At 44.7% G+C, this 13,559-nt stretch overlaps 1 long non-coding RNA gene across 1 annotated transcript; it reads right to left on the minus strand.

Annotated features, from left to right (window-relative positions):
- Window positions 1-7,884: 7,884 nt before the first annotated feature.
- Window positions 7,885-12,354, minus strand: LOC136159113 (uncharacterized). The gene is made up of 3 exons (XR_010661406.1): window positions 12,105-12,354; window positions 9,243-9,288; window positions 7,885-8,104 (listed from the first exon to the last, which is right to left on the minus strand). It is a non-coding gene; the product is annotated as an uncharacterized lncRNA (long non-coding RNA).
- Between the last annotated feature and the right edge of the window lie 1,205 nt (window positions 12,355-13,559).

Here is a 13,559-nt window from a genome sequence, read left to right on the forward strand (position 1 = left end):
ATAAGAACATTCTGGTTATGTGTTCTGTGATGGCCTTCACCGAAAGAGCAGAACTACTGAGAAGCAGAATGTTCTTGAAAACCGCAGGCATTTGGCCCAAGGGTGCCACGCACATTCTTGGAGCATCAAAGCACATATTCCCAATCATGGCAGGAGACAGTGGGAAGGACCAGCAGGCAGATTAGAAAGCCAGAGAGAGGGTTGCTGTGGACTGGCCGGGGAAGCAGGGATGAAGCCCATGGGGGAGACCGCGAGGGTGGCCCGCATGGGAAGCACACAGCCCCGGAGGGCGGGGGCAGGGCTCCCTGGGCTCTCACAACAGGGGCCGCCCGTGAGCACCAGCCCTGGCCGAGCCTCCTCAGGCAGGCCTATGACTGACCCTCCCACTGACTGGGTAATTGAGGAAAGTCTGAAAATTGAAAGAAGAGAAAAGCACAGAACAAAACAGGGGTTGGTAGGGAAAAGTACCAGTCACGAAGAGGACACAAGTTACCACTCACAGGAGTTCCAGCACAGAAAAGGGAGCGATGACACGGGCGTGGCCTTTCTCAGGCACCTTCATGCCCAGGGTCACACGATGACACCCCAAGTCCGGAAAGGGAAGTGGCCTTCTTCCCACCTCAGGGAAGAGAAACGTGAGACAAAGCAACCAATGACCAGACCCTTCAGGTCCCAGGGCGGCTGTTGACAAGCTGGCTCCTACCTCTGGTTAGACTCCTCCCCCGGTCAGACTCCTTTACTCCTTTCCCATCAGGCCCCACCACCTTATCAGACTCCTCCCCGGTCAGGCTCATCCCCCTGGTCAGACTCCACCCCCTTATCAGACTCCGCCCCCTTATCAGACTCCGCCCCCTTATCAGACTCCTGCCCCATCAGCCTCCTCTCCCCCAGGTCAGGGCTCCCACATGGCTCCAGCCCGGGGCGGTGGGATACCAACCAATTTCAGCCCCAGGGGAGGCTGCAAGTGTTTCCCCAAGGGCCTAGCTCCAGACTGGAAAACCTCACCTGAGTAATGGGAACGATCAGCCACAGGATTTCAGGGGTAGGGGGCACTGGGGGGCTCACTGGAATCTACATGAAAGGTACATAAGCCCCAAACCTCCCAATGGCACCTGCTGCCCCAGTCATGCGCCTGCTCCTGACCAAGGCCCCTCTCGGGGTGTGGGAGCAGACCAGGGGCCTGTGTGGGGCAGATGCCTCGAACCCCTGCACCGTGGGGGAGGAAGGGACCCGCTGGCCACTGCACTCTCCCTCCCAGCACTCCTCAGATGCAGCCTCGACGGGTCATCCGGCCAGAGCACGGCAGGCGCTGTCAAGCCAAGGAGTTGGCCCATCTTCTAAGGAGCACGTCCGCCATCTCCTTCCCATTGGACCCACAGGCCACACCTCCAAGCGGGCCTCCCTCCAGAATTCTCCCTCCGCTCCTGACCAGTATCAAAGCCCCTCTTCACTTGTTTTGAAATATTACCTTTGTTCCACGGGTCCCACTGGAAACCAGGATTCTAAGAAGTCCGAGGAGCACAGAGCACTATTGTCTGAGACAGAAGACAGGCGGAGGGCTGCCTCAGCTGGTGGCATCCTGCTTGCTCCACCAGCCTCCCAGCCTGGCCAGCACCTTACACCTGCACTGCGCCTTGGATGATCGAATTCTCCCACCTCTCCACACCCACTTTATCTTGTCTACACCGTTCACTGTAAGGACAGCACTAGATAGTACTTGACATTTGTGAGATTGTGACTTATAATAAATATGAATTTGGTCTTCCTGCCATCCCTTGCACAGCCTCTAAAACCCTCGAATTTCCTAAGTGATGAGAGCAACCACACCAAAGTTTATGCTTGGTTTATAAGCTGACTTTGAGAACCACACCTTGAGATGGGCGGGTGGCCAGGGAAACCAACGATGTGATTAGAGGTTGGTACTTTCAGCCCTACCCCTGACCTCTAGGGAGGTCAGAGGCTGGATGTTGAATTCAGTCACTGATGCCCCATCACTGGATCAGTCATGACTGTGGAACGAAACCTCCATAAACCCCAAAAGGATGGCATTCAGAGACCTTCTGGGTTGGTGAACACGGGGAGACTGGGGAAGAGTGAGGCCTGGAGAGTGTGTGGGCCTCTTCCCACAGTCTATGCACCTCTCACCCTGAGTTACAGCCTTTGCAGTAAACTGCTGATCCACTAATGGGTTACCCTGAGCTGAGGAGGCCGTGGGTACCTCCGATTTTTAGCCACTGAGTCAGAAACACAGGTGACAAGCTGGACTTGAGATTGCTGTCTGAAGGCATTGCTGTCTTAGCCTGTGGGGTCTGCAGCTGTGTCCAGGGGCATGGTGTCAGAATGGAGTTGAACTGCAGGACACCCAGTTGGTGTTGCAAAATGGCCTGGTGCGGGGGAAACTACACAGATCTAGTGACCCGAAGTGCCAGGGTATTCAGAAGATTTTGTGCAGTGCAGACGAAAGCACAAGAGTTTTCCCCTTGCAGAACCATTTCACAAATAAGGAAGCCAAAGAAGAAAAAAACCCAGGTGCTCAGTCCATGGTCCCAGTCCATGGAGCTGGGGATCATAGACCTGCTGCATTGTTCAGGTACATCATCATATTCCAGAAGTCACAGAATCACGCAAAAAGAAGTAAAGAAGGCCACAAAGGCCTCTTACCTGACTCCAAAGGCCCACTGTCTTCATCTGAGGAGGCAAGACCAGCCTGTGAGGACAACACAGCCACAAAACCGTCCTTAAATTCCTCGAAGTTAACCTGTGAATTTGAGAAAAGCGGTCAACACTGCTTTTGACAGGCCACATACATAACACACTGGCCTTTGGTGTTTTCTCAGATCTTATGTGCCTTCAGCACTGAGGACATTTATTTTTTCAAATATTTACTTAAGGTTTTAAAAACCTGAAGATATAGTGAGGCAATTAAGAGGAAATCATAAGCCCTTCACCAAAAATCACTGCTAACAACTCCATAAAAGGAAATAAGATAACACAGAAAATAGTGCAGAAAAGAGGTGTCTGATGATCACAAACATTTGCACATAAAGAAATATCCATGCCTTCACTACCCACCAAGAAAGAGAACATGCCAGCACCTAGGCTAGTCCTCCACCAAGGTTCCTTTCCTGATTAAATCCCTCGCCCCTACACTGGGGGGAAAAAAGCTCTGAACACTCACACATATGTCCTAAGAGTTTCTCTGGAGTATACGCACCTAAGAATGGGATTGCTGGGTCACAGAATATACATTTATATCCTCTTGGAAAATTGAATCTTTTGTCACTATACAATGCTGACCCGCTTCAGTTCACTAATGCTTTTTACCCTAGAGAGTAGCTTTCCTATGGAGCTTAAAAGTTTCATATCAACCAGTTTTACTGTCTTCAAAGAAAACACAAAGCCTGTCTGATAATTTGTGTCTTTGTTATCATTTATTTTAACTCCTTACAAGATATTTTTGTTTTATATAGCCAAGGCTCATTTAGAATTATTCAAATATTTGCCACTTTGTTTTTCACTTCTTCCTTCACTTCTGACCTTCTGCCTGGGATAGTTTTCCATCTATTTGAAATAGATCTTTAAGACTTACGTTTTTCTTGAGTATGCTGGTGCTAAGCTTTTTTAGTGTGATTTTCTGACATGTTTTCATTTCATTTTGATTCTTTCTTCAGCAAAAATATAATTTATTAAAAGAATATTGGAAATGATCCAGATGTACTTAAAGAAAATGGGTAAATAAACTGTGACTCAGTCAGACAATGAAAGACGACAACAGGGGAAACAAAAGCACTGGCAGAGACAATGCCTGGACCCTGACCTGCACTCTCTGAATACAGACTGCAGACCTGATACTGAGTAAGAGAACCAGAGTATGCGCTGAGCATGTGCTGTGTGTATGTCCACCTGTAGGAAGTTCAGCAACAGGCAAACAAATCTCTGCTGTTCTCATCAAGACAGTGGCAACTGCTGGAGCCAGAGGGACCCCAGGGGCACCTGAGGAGGGATGCAGGATGCTGGGGCCCAGGGCCGCTTGCAATGCATGTTCACTGAGCTGCACACTTCCCAACTCTTTTCTCTGCCTGTGCTTCACCTGACCTCACACAGAAAGAAATCAACGCAGGAGATACTTGTAGGTCAAAATGTCACCAGTATGTGCTAGAGAAGCAGGCCTGGGGCTCTAGTTCCAAGCATGCTTCCCACACCTGGCACAGAACTTGAATGAGCACATTTCTACTGCTGCCTCTGAGCACTAAATGCAGCTGTTGGCTGTGGAACGTCTCTGCCTGGGTTATACACTATCAGAGTTGAAGGTGGACTACTTACAAGTGTGTTTATCTTCTGGCTCCCCACCTAGCATGTGGTCTCACGGCTGACACATTGTAAATACTCAACAAAGGTCTACTGGATGTGCTGGTCTCTATATCCTTCAAAACTGAGCAGAATTCACCTTCTCAAGGAGACATTCTTTCACCTTTCTTTAAAAAAAGTTTTATATTTATTTATTTATATTTGGCTCTGCTGGGTCTTCGTTGCTGCAGGCTTTCTCTATTTGTGGCGAGTGGGGACTACTCTTCCTTGTGCTGTATGGACTTACCATTCTAGTAGCCCTCACTGGAAGGTGGGTGTGAATTTGCTAAACTGCTAGTATGACAATGTCTGAAACTTCTTCTTCTTTATGATGGTGCATCAATTTCATCAGGTGGTTCTATTAATTTATTCTTGTTCAGTCACAAGTCATGTCCAACTTTTGCAACCCCATGGACTGCAACACACCAGGCTTCCCCTGTCCCTCATCATCTCCCAGAGTTTGCCCAAGTTCATGTCATATCGGTGATGCCATCCAACCATCTCATTCTCTGTTGTCCCCTTCTCCTCCCTAGCCTTAATCTTTCCCAGCATCAGAGTCTTTTCCAATGAGTTGGCTCTTCCCATCAGTGACCAGGGTACTGGACCTTCAGCTTCAGCACCAGTCCTTCCAATGAATAGTCCAGGTTGATTGCCTTTAGGATTGACTGGTTTCATCTCCTTTGACTCAAAAATCTTCCTCAGCACCACAATTCAAAACCATCAATTCTGTGGCACTCAGCCTTCTTTATGATCCAACTCTCACATCCATACACGACTGCTGCAAAAACCACTGCTTTGACTATATGGACCTTAACTAATCTCATATTGAAAAGGCTGCGTCCAGACTTATGCCATGTGGATCAATACTAGAAAGAATACTCTTGCAAAGCTTTCATTTCACAGAGATGTTGTAATGCTCCTTTTACATTCCTAGCTTCTAGATGTTGCCTAGCACATAATAAGTGCTCAAAAATACTTGTTGAGGGACTTCCCTGGTAGTCCAGTGGCTAAGACTCCAAGCTCCCAATGCAGGGGACCCAGCTCCACTGCTGGTCACGGAACGAGATCTCACATGCCACAGCTAAGAGTTCAAATGTCCCAACTAAAGATCCCACATGTCGCAGGGAACACTGGTGCAGCTCAAAAAATAATATTAAAAAGAAAAACAAACTTGACTACATGGGAGCAGAATGAAATGGCCATTTTGTTTGATCCAATCTCATGTCTTTTGTGTCTTTGATAATACTTATCAGCTTTCTTTTCAGCCACCAAACAGGAGGGGATTTGAGAATTCTCTTGGTTCAGTGGCTAGGACTCTGCACTTTCATAGCCAAGATCCCAGGTTCAATCCCTGGTTGGGGAACTAACATCCCACAAGCAGTGTAGCATTTACCAAAAAAACGAAAAACAGGAGGGAATCTGATGGCTGAGTGTGCTGCTGTTTTATCTGATACCATTTGACTGTGTTTCTGTGTCCTCTCCCATCACAGCTCACAAGAGGACGAAGGGCCAGGGAAAAAATAAATCAAGGAAACCAGGTAACCTGTGTATGCTGCTTTAACCAGTGTTGCTTTTCACAAATGTGCCTTTTGCTCACCTGGCCCTCGAATACAATTCCAGGTGATAGCAAGAGGGGCTAGGACATGAGCAATCAACATCACACCCAGTTTCTTTTTTTTTTCCTGACCACACCACAAATGGTATGTGGCATCTTAGTTCACCAGCCAGGGATGGAACAAGCTCCCCCTGCAGTGGAAGCATGGAGTCTTAACCACTGGACCACGAGGGAAGTTCCCACACCTGAGTCTGAAGTCCATAAAGAAAAGTCAATAGAGGGGAAAGTGACCGAGCCGGGTCGGGTGGGTGTGTGAGGCAGAGCCCTCCTCGCCGCAGGAGCAGCTCTGCTGACAGCACCGGCCACATGGGCTCTGGGGAAAGTAACAGGAGTCAGATTCACCTCGAAGTTCTCTCAGGGGCCAGCAGGGAGGGGTTTAAGGTTGTTCTTCATTTGTTTCTGCTCAAGAACCAACTCAGGAATCTTTCCAGGTTAGATTTTTTTTCTCATTCAAAATGAGACCAGTTTTATTGAGTTCTCTGTGTGTGTGTGGGGGGGGGGGCGGCGGAATATTCTTCCTTCAAAGGTAAGATGACCAACACAACTATAGGCACTGCTTTTTTTTTTTTTTTTTGCAGACTGTGGAATTTTAATATCCAAACCAGGGTTGAACCCGGGCCCCTGGCAGTGAAAGCCCAGATCCCTAATTACTGGCCCACCAGGGGATTCCCAGGCTCTGTTTTAAAATGAACACGTGTACCTCCCTGCTGGTCTAGTGGTTAAGAATCCCCTGCCAATGGAAGGGACATGGGGCTCGATCCCTGGTCTGGGTAGACCCCTCAGGCTGTGGAGCAACTAAGCCCAAGCACCACAACTGCTGAGCCTGCACTCTCGAGCCGGGGCTCTGCAACAGGAGAAGTCACTGCCAGGAGGAACGAAGAACTTTCTCTAATTTTAACACTGTCTCCAAAAGTAAATCAGAAGTCAATTAAAACGGACTCAAATGCATTTCTTTTTAGAGCTGAATAATACACAGCTCTTTATCCACTCCACTGTTGACGGTCATCTAGGTTACTTCCATGTCCTAGCTATTGTAAATAGTGCTGCAATGAACACTGAGGTACATGTGTCTTTTTGGAATTTGCTGTATGATGCAGGGAACCCAAAGCTGGTACTTTGTGACAACCGAGAGGGGTGGAATGGGGAGGCAGGTGGGAGGGAAGTTCAAGAGGGAGGGGCTATATGCATTCCTATGGCCAATTCAAGTCAATGTATGGCAGAAACCATAACAATATTGTAAAGATATTATCTTCTAAATAAAAATGAAAACTTAATATATAAACGTTCATTCATTTAAAAGGCGAAAACTCAGGCAAACCTTATTTCTCCATGAGGAAGGACTTTTGAATCTGTGTTTAAAGTTACTTATAGCAAGTTTTATGCCACTACTAACAATTGTAACACATCAAAACATTGATGGTAGCCATAACAGCAGTATCTAAATCTTTGGGTCTATATATAGTGATAAAAAGTGGAACACACAAAAAAGCTATCAATCAACACCACTAAATATTAATGACAAGTCTGGCTCATTGGGTGCTGCTTAAACAGCGGGTATTAGGGCGCGTCTGATGTAAAGGGCGTCCCTGGTGGCACAAATGGTAAAGAATCCACCTGCAATGCACGTGACCCGAGTTTGATCCCAGGGTCTGGAAGATGCCCTGGAGAAGGGAATGGCTCCCCACTCCAGTATTCCTGCCTGGAGAATTCCATGGACAGAGGAGACTGGTGGGCTACAGTCCATGGGGTCGCAAACAGTTGGACACGACTGAGTGACTAACACTATCGCTTAGAATATGGAAAACTCAACAGTGCTGGTTTTTAAATCTGCTTAAAAGTAAGTTAGATGCAGAGAAACACCACTTAAAATACTATGTAAATTTTCATCATACACACGTAACACAAAAATATTTTCTGTTCAAAAAGATTTTGTCATCATCTTTAATGGGAAACAACGAAATATCATGGAAACAGTTCAGTAGGGAAACGTTTACTATTTATCTTTCTAAATCTTATATTTTTCAAACAAAATCTGTTGATACTCTGCTTTTGCTTTCAAAAGTTGGTCATCATACACATTCGACCCATCTGAAGATCTTCGCGAAGACACTTGAAAGGCATCAGATGCCAATTCAGCCTCAACTGGAAAGAAAAGGAAAGAATTATATTCTTTACCTAAAATACTTGAGTTAAGTAACTATTAGTTACAACAAACCAACAAAAAAATGAAAAAACCTGAGACCTTTCCTAGTGTTCCGAAAAATGAAATCTATCTATAGGTGGCATGACGTGAAATACAAGATTACAATTCTATAACCTGCTCATGGTTGCACGTGTGGCTGAGCATCAGATTTCTGGTTTCCTCATTCTTCATTGGTTTACTCAGTAACTGTGTGCAAAGGTGCTGGGACAAGGACTGCAATTATAAGATGAAGGCGACCCAGGTCCACCCTGGAAAATGATATGCCTTCAACTGGAAAAACAGACAAACAGGCAACTTCCACACAGACTCATAAATACAAAACAGATTTAAAAGACGGCACAGGGACACTCAGAAGGGACAGCCAGCTTCGTGTCAGTACTGCCAGCTTTCTGGTGGAGGCGCTATGGAAGCAGATGCCTGAAGGACAGGAAAAAGTACAGGAGACGGAGGGGAGAAGCACGTACAAAGACTGGAGGTGAGGACGCGCAGCTGTGGGATCCTACAGTCTGGCTGGTTAGATGCAGAGCTGAGGGCAGAGGAGGGTGGTAAGGAGATAAGGTCGCCTACTTTGGCAGGACCCAAACTGGTGTGGGTGTTTGGAGCTTTTCCTGAGGGTGAAAGATAAACTGGTGACAAAGTCAGTGACAGAGAAATTTTAGTCACCCTCCAAGTGACAGCTGCCCACCCGTGACAGATTGAGTCTGGGTTTCCAGCCTTAACTGCTACCGGCGCTTGAGAAGTGGGTGAACGCCACGTTTCCTGAGAATAGTGTCAGGTGCAGGCGGATCGTTCCACAGGGATGGAGGCAGTAGAAGAAGGAAATAGCCAGAAATAAAAGAAATGTATAGACCTTTAGAGATTGTTTTTTCAAGCTGTGGAACATGATGAATCAATAAGGAAGAAGGGTGTTTTTCACTATGACAGCTCATGCATTCACATTTCTCATTAGCTGTATGTAAGAAAAAATATTTAACATGGTGTCTGTTATCCAAACAATGGAAAGATATGCCATTTACTGCTTATGGTATATTTCAGAAATCAATGTCCAAATTTAATTCGTATGTTTTGGTAACATACCTTTCCTTACTTCTCTAGTTATACTCCTGTCCAACTCCTGTCGCATCTGAAATAAGTCAAATATTATTTATGTTTAGATAAACAAGAGATACTATCATAGGAATGATATCAAACTTACTAAATGTGACTTTTAAATAATACTTTTAGACACTAGACCTAACCTCAAGATTACTTCAGTAGAAAAAGAAAATCACATAAATAAAAGAAAATCACATAAATAAAAGAAAATGAATTCCTACTTATTCTCCTTACAGATAACAGAGCATATTTATGGAATGCTTTTTAGATCAATCTGATAAAAAGTACAATAAATATCAGTAATCGAGAACACGTAATTTGAAAGAATGAGGGAATGACCCATAATCATAGGAACGACCCACAAGATTACTATCTTCCCCCCTAACAGCTGCTTCCCTAATATGTACTTCTGAGACCTTTATTTTGATTTCTAGGTGAGGATCGTGTTCAAATGGAGGAAGTAGTCTGAAGTCGAATGTTAAGAAGGAGAACACATCTGCGATTTTCTTTAAACTTTCCCATTTAATGAAAAGACAGAAAGAGAAAATTTACACACAAGAACCAGTGTACCAGCAAGTTTCAATTCTGACGATGTTTAGCGAGAGGGATTCTCTCATAAGTGTGTTTCTGAACTATGTCCCGTAGACGGGGAAGGTCCCACAGGGGTCACTGCAGGGATGGGGAACAGAGAAGTCACAGCTGCGGGGCCTCTGGCCGCTCTTCAGCTACAAGGCTCTATGCTTGTCTCCGTTTTATGTTACACGGTTCCCTGCAGGAGTTTTCTTTTCTTTTCTTTTTTTTTTTGAAAAAAGGTTCTTTTCTTAGGGGAAAAAAGAACTTTTTTTTAAGGTATGTGAGTCATTGATTTAGTCAAAGTTCCTAATTCTACAAAAGAAGTAACAAAGGCCATGTCCTTCTTACTGAGTCCAGAGTCCTAGGCCAGCTACTTTCTCAGATTAAGAAAAAAAGAAGCATATATTTTTAAGTATAACATAGACAAAATGATCATGTAAAACCTTGTTATACAACTGAATAGTGCTTGTGGTGTGACATGATTTTCTAAGTAAATTATGTGTTTTAAATGCATGAACAAGAATAAATCAATATCAAATTCCTATTTGTGGCAGTCGATATAGTTAATTTAGAAAGCATACATAGTTTTTAAACAGAGGGCAGGGAACTTGAAGGAGAGAATCTTTAGTTGAATCAAGCAGGCCAAAAGTGAAGAGATTCAACCTTAAAAGGATGTTCATTTCCTCTAGATAGAACCTGGCTTGCTAAAATGACTCAGCAATGAATTATCCACATTTTGGTTTATTGAGGACACAATTTAAAACACACAACAGATCTCTCTTTACTGTTTAGCATACTTCTATCCAAGCTGTCAACATTAGTGGGTATATACAAAGAGCAGGAGTGTAATCTCAACTATAATCTAAATCCGGTCAGAAATTGCAGTTGAACTTCATTTCCTCAGCCTGAAGTTTCAAGGGGAGTACTTATACTCCTACCCTCCTCATGAGAAGCGAGGAGATTTACCCAACGGGTGAATTTGGGAGAAGGAACTAAGAATTGCTTGCTTGGTTCCCAATCTCTTCTTTGAAAAGATGTATGCACGGAGCACCGTGAACTTGGGTCTGTGATAGGCAGCCCGCCCCTGGGACGGGGGTCAAGCCTTTGCTTTCTCCCCTTAGGCCTGTGTCTGCGTGGGCAGGTCTCTGACTTGGGATGAAGTGTCTGGAGGCCCGCTGTGACTGCGCAGCTAGAGCACGTCCTCCAGGTTCATGGCTCTCAAGTACTACGACCCAACGTAGCTCCAGTGCTGTCAAAGAAACCTTAGGTTGATCTTCTATGAGAGCAAGAAGCCAAATGAGAAAACAGGTTGAGACTGCATGTAACAAGGGCTGCTTTTCTCTGCATCACCATCATGGAAACACCATCAAAAGCCATAAACTCGAGTGCACTGACTGAAATGGACATTTTAATCACAATGACTTCACAATGAAAACTAGTTGCAATTTAAAGACTCCCCTTCATTGCTATCTCAGGCATCATTCATCCAGGTGATGTCAAGACAGAGACAAAAGAGCTTCATTACAAGTTTTCAATATTTGATTTAACTACAAACTTAGAAACATTCTACAACTGCTCAGCAAGATATATTGTAGACATTTAAATCAAAATCCTGTCAGTAAAATAGCAATTAAAGGTGTACTCTTGTATAAGAAAATAACAAAAAATGTTAACCTAAAATCAGAAATTAATCTTTTGATTAAGCATCACAAACTTATTTAATTCATAAAAAAGATTTATCTAGGATTCCTTCAAATAAAAAGCATCCGTATGTCATTAGTGTTTAGATGCCAGTCAGTCACTTGCTTAGGGGTAGAAAAACTGCGGTGGGAGCAGCAGAGCATGGAAATGATTGTGAACCACTGCCAAAGTGAAATCAATTAGAAAGTAAATCAAACATCTGAAAGTATACTTTTGGTTACTAGACAATAAGATATCTTTTCTAAAGTAGAATTTCAATGCAGCTTTCCAAGAAATTTAAGAAGTATCTCTCAAAAAACAAGAGATCTTTGCCATACGTTAACATGAATCAGCCACACAATACTGTAAAGTAATTAGCCTCCAACTAATAAAAATAAATGGAAAAAAAAAAAAAGAGAGATCTGGGACCAAAAAAAAATCATTAAATGTCTCCTTGATTATCATAGTTGATTATGGTTTTACTTAGTATGTGTAAGTCAAAAAAACAACTCAGATGTTCACCAAATTAAAAACAAGGGTCATTTATATCAGAAATCTGAAACTCAATGAAAAAAATAGAAAAGAACTAACCTTGGTCAAGTAAGTCTCCACACTGTCATTTGAATGGCGTCGAATTGAGGTAGAAAACCCTACGTTTGCTCTTGAAATAAGATTTGTATTGAACCCTGAAGTAGGATTGAAATTTCCAACAGAACAGGGCTCCAGGACTGGCGTGCTGCTAGGAGTGCTGAATAAAGCTCTGTTCTGCTGCTTCTCGACCTCAAGTTCGGTGCTCATCTCTGCCAGGCTCTCATTAGTCCTGGGGAAGATGGAAAGCACCGATTTCATTCATGCTTCCCTAAGTGACTTGCATTTTGTAAGTTGCCACACAGTAAATGGAATTCCTATTACCCTGTGTGAACACTGAAAGCAGAGAGCAGACCTGCTGGGAACAGTGACAGCTCTGACCTTGTTCTAAAGAAGCACACGTGTGTCTGGGCTCCTCAGGTGACAAGTCACAGCTGGGAGAGGAGAGAAAGGGCGTCAGAGAGAAAGGGAGGTGGGCTCACAGTGACACCTGCTGCCTCTGGGACACGCCTGCCCCCAGAAAACAGTTCAGGGATGAAGAAACACACCTCCCACAAAGCCACGTTCAAGTGCTTCCTCTCACCACCCTTGTACATACGTGTCACTCACGACCTCGGAGAAATTAAGCATTTGGCTCTGAGGAATCACCTCAAGCCACAATCTCAAGGGGAGGATGAGAAAGTCAGTGGGTGAGACTGAAGGGAGCTAAAACAGCTCCAGGAACAATGACAAGTATCCCCTGCTTTTCCAAAGTTCACCTTACTTTACTTCACTTCTACGAAGGGCCTATGTCAGCACCTCTTTCTGATGCTCCCCCCGCCAAAAAAAAAATTAAAAAAAAAAAAAAAAATAGTAAAGATCTGAAGACAAATTTTGGTCTCATTTAAAAAGTCAAAACTCTGACCAGCGTTCAGTGTACACATTAGAGGGAAGGGCATGGCACTCCCGAAGCAGGGAGACTGGCCCCACCGAGCTCCTTCCCCGGAAGCCACACCCCACACCCCAGCATGAAGTCCCACAGCCCTGAACCCTCTCTGGGAGCACCTGTGCTTCCCTTGTGTATGCTTATTTTGGGCATCGACTAGCAGAACGTGCCCTAGGTCCCTGCTCCTTTGCTGTATGCTCTCTGGGCTTATGAAAGGCGTCCTAGGAGTGCTCTGCTTTCAGAGGCGGGGAAGCCTGGACTCGGCACTGCAGGTGGGATCTGCCCTTTCCAGCCTCCATACAACCCCTCAGTCAGGCCACCATGTGAATTACCCTGCCTTTCACATCTGCGTTAATTTCCTCCTCTTTCACAAGCATGCCTCTACACAGTGTGGAAACACTTGATACAGGACTAAATTAGCCTGTCCTAAGGCGCCCCCTTCGCAGTGACTATCTAGTCAGCTTTCACTTCCGACTAATCTGAGGCACCGCGCTCTATAAATGTTAGGCTTTAGAGACAAAATAAGGAACTAA

The sequence above is a fragment of the Muntiacus reevesi genome, chromosome 2, assembly GCF_963930625.1.
Source record: "Muntiacus reevesi chromosome 2, mMunRee1.1, whole genome shotgun sequence".
NCBI classification, from domain to species: domain Eukaryota; kingdom Metazoa; phylum Chordata; class Mammalia; order Artiodactyla; family Cervidae; genus Muntiacus; species Muntiacus reevesi.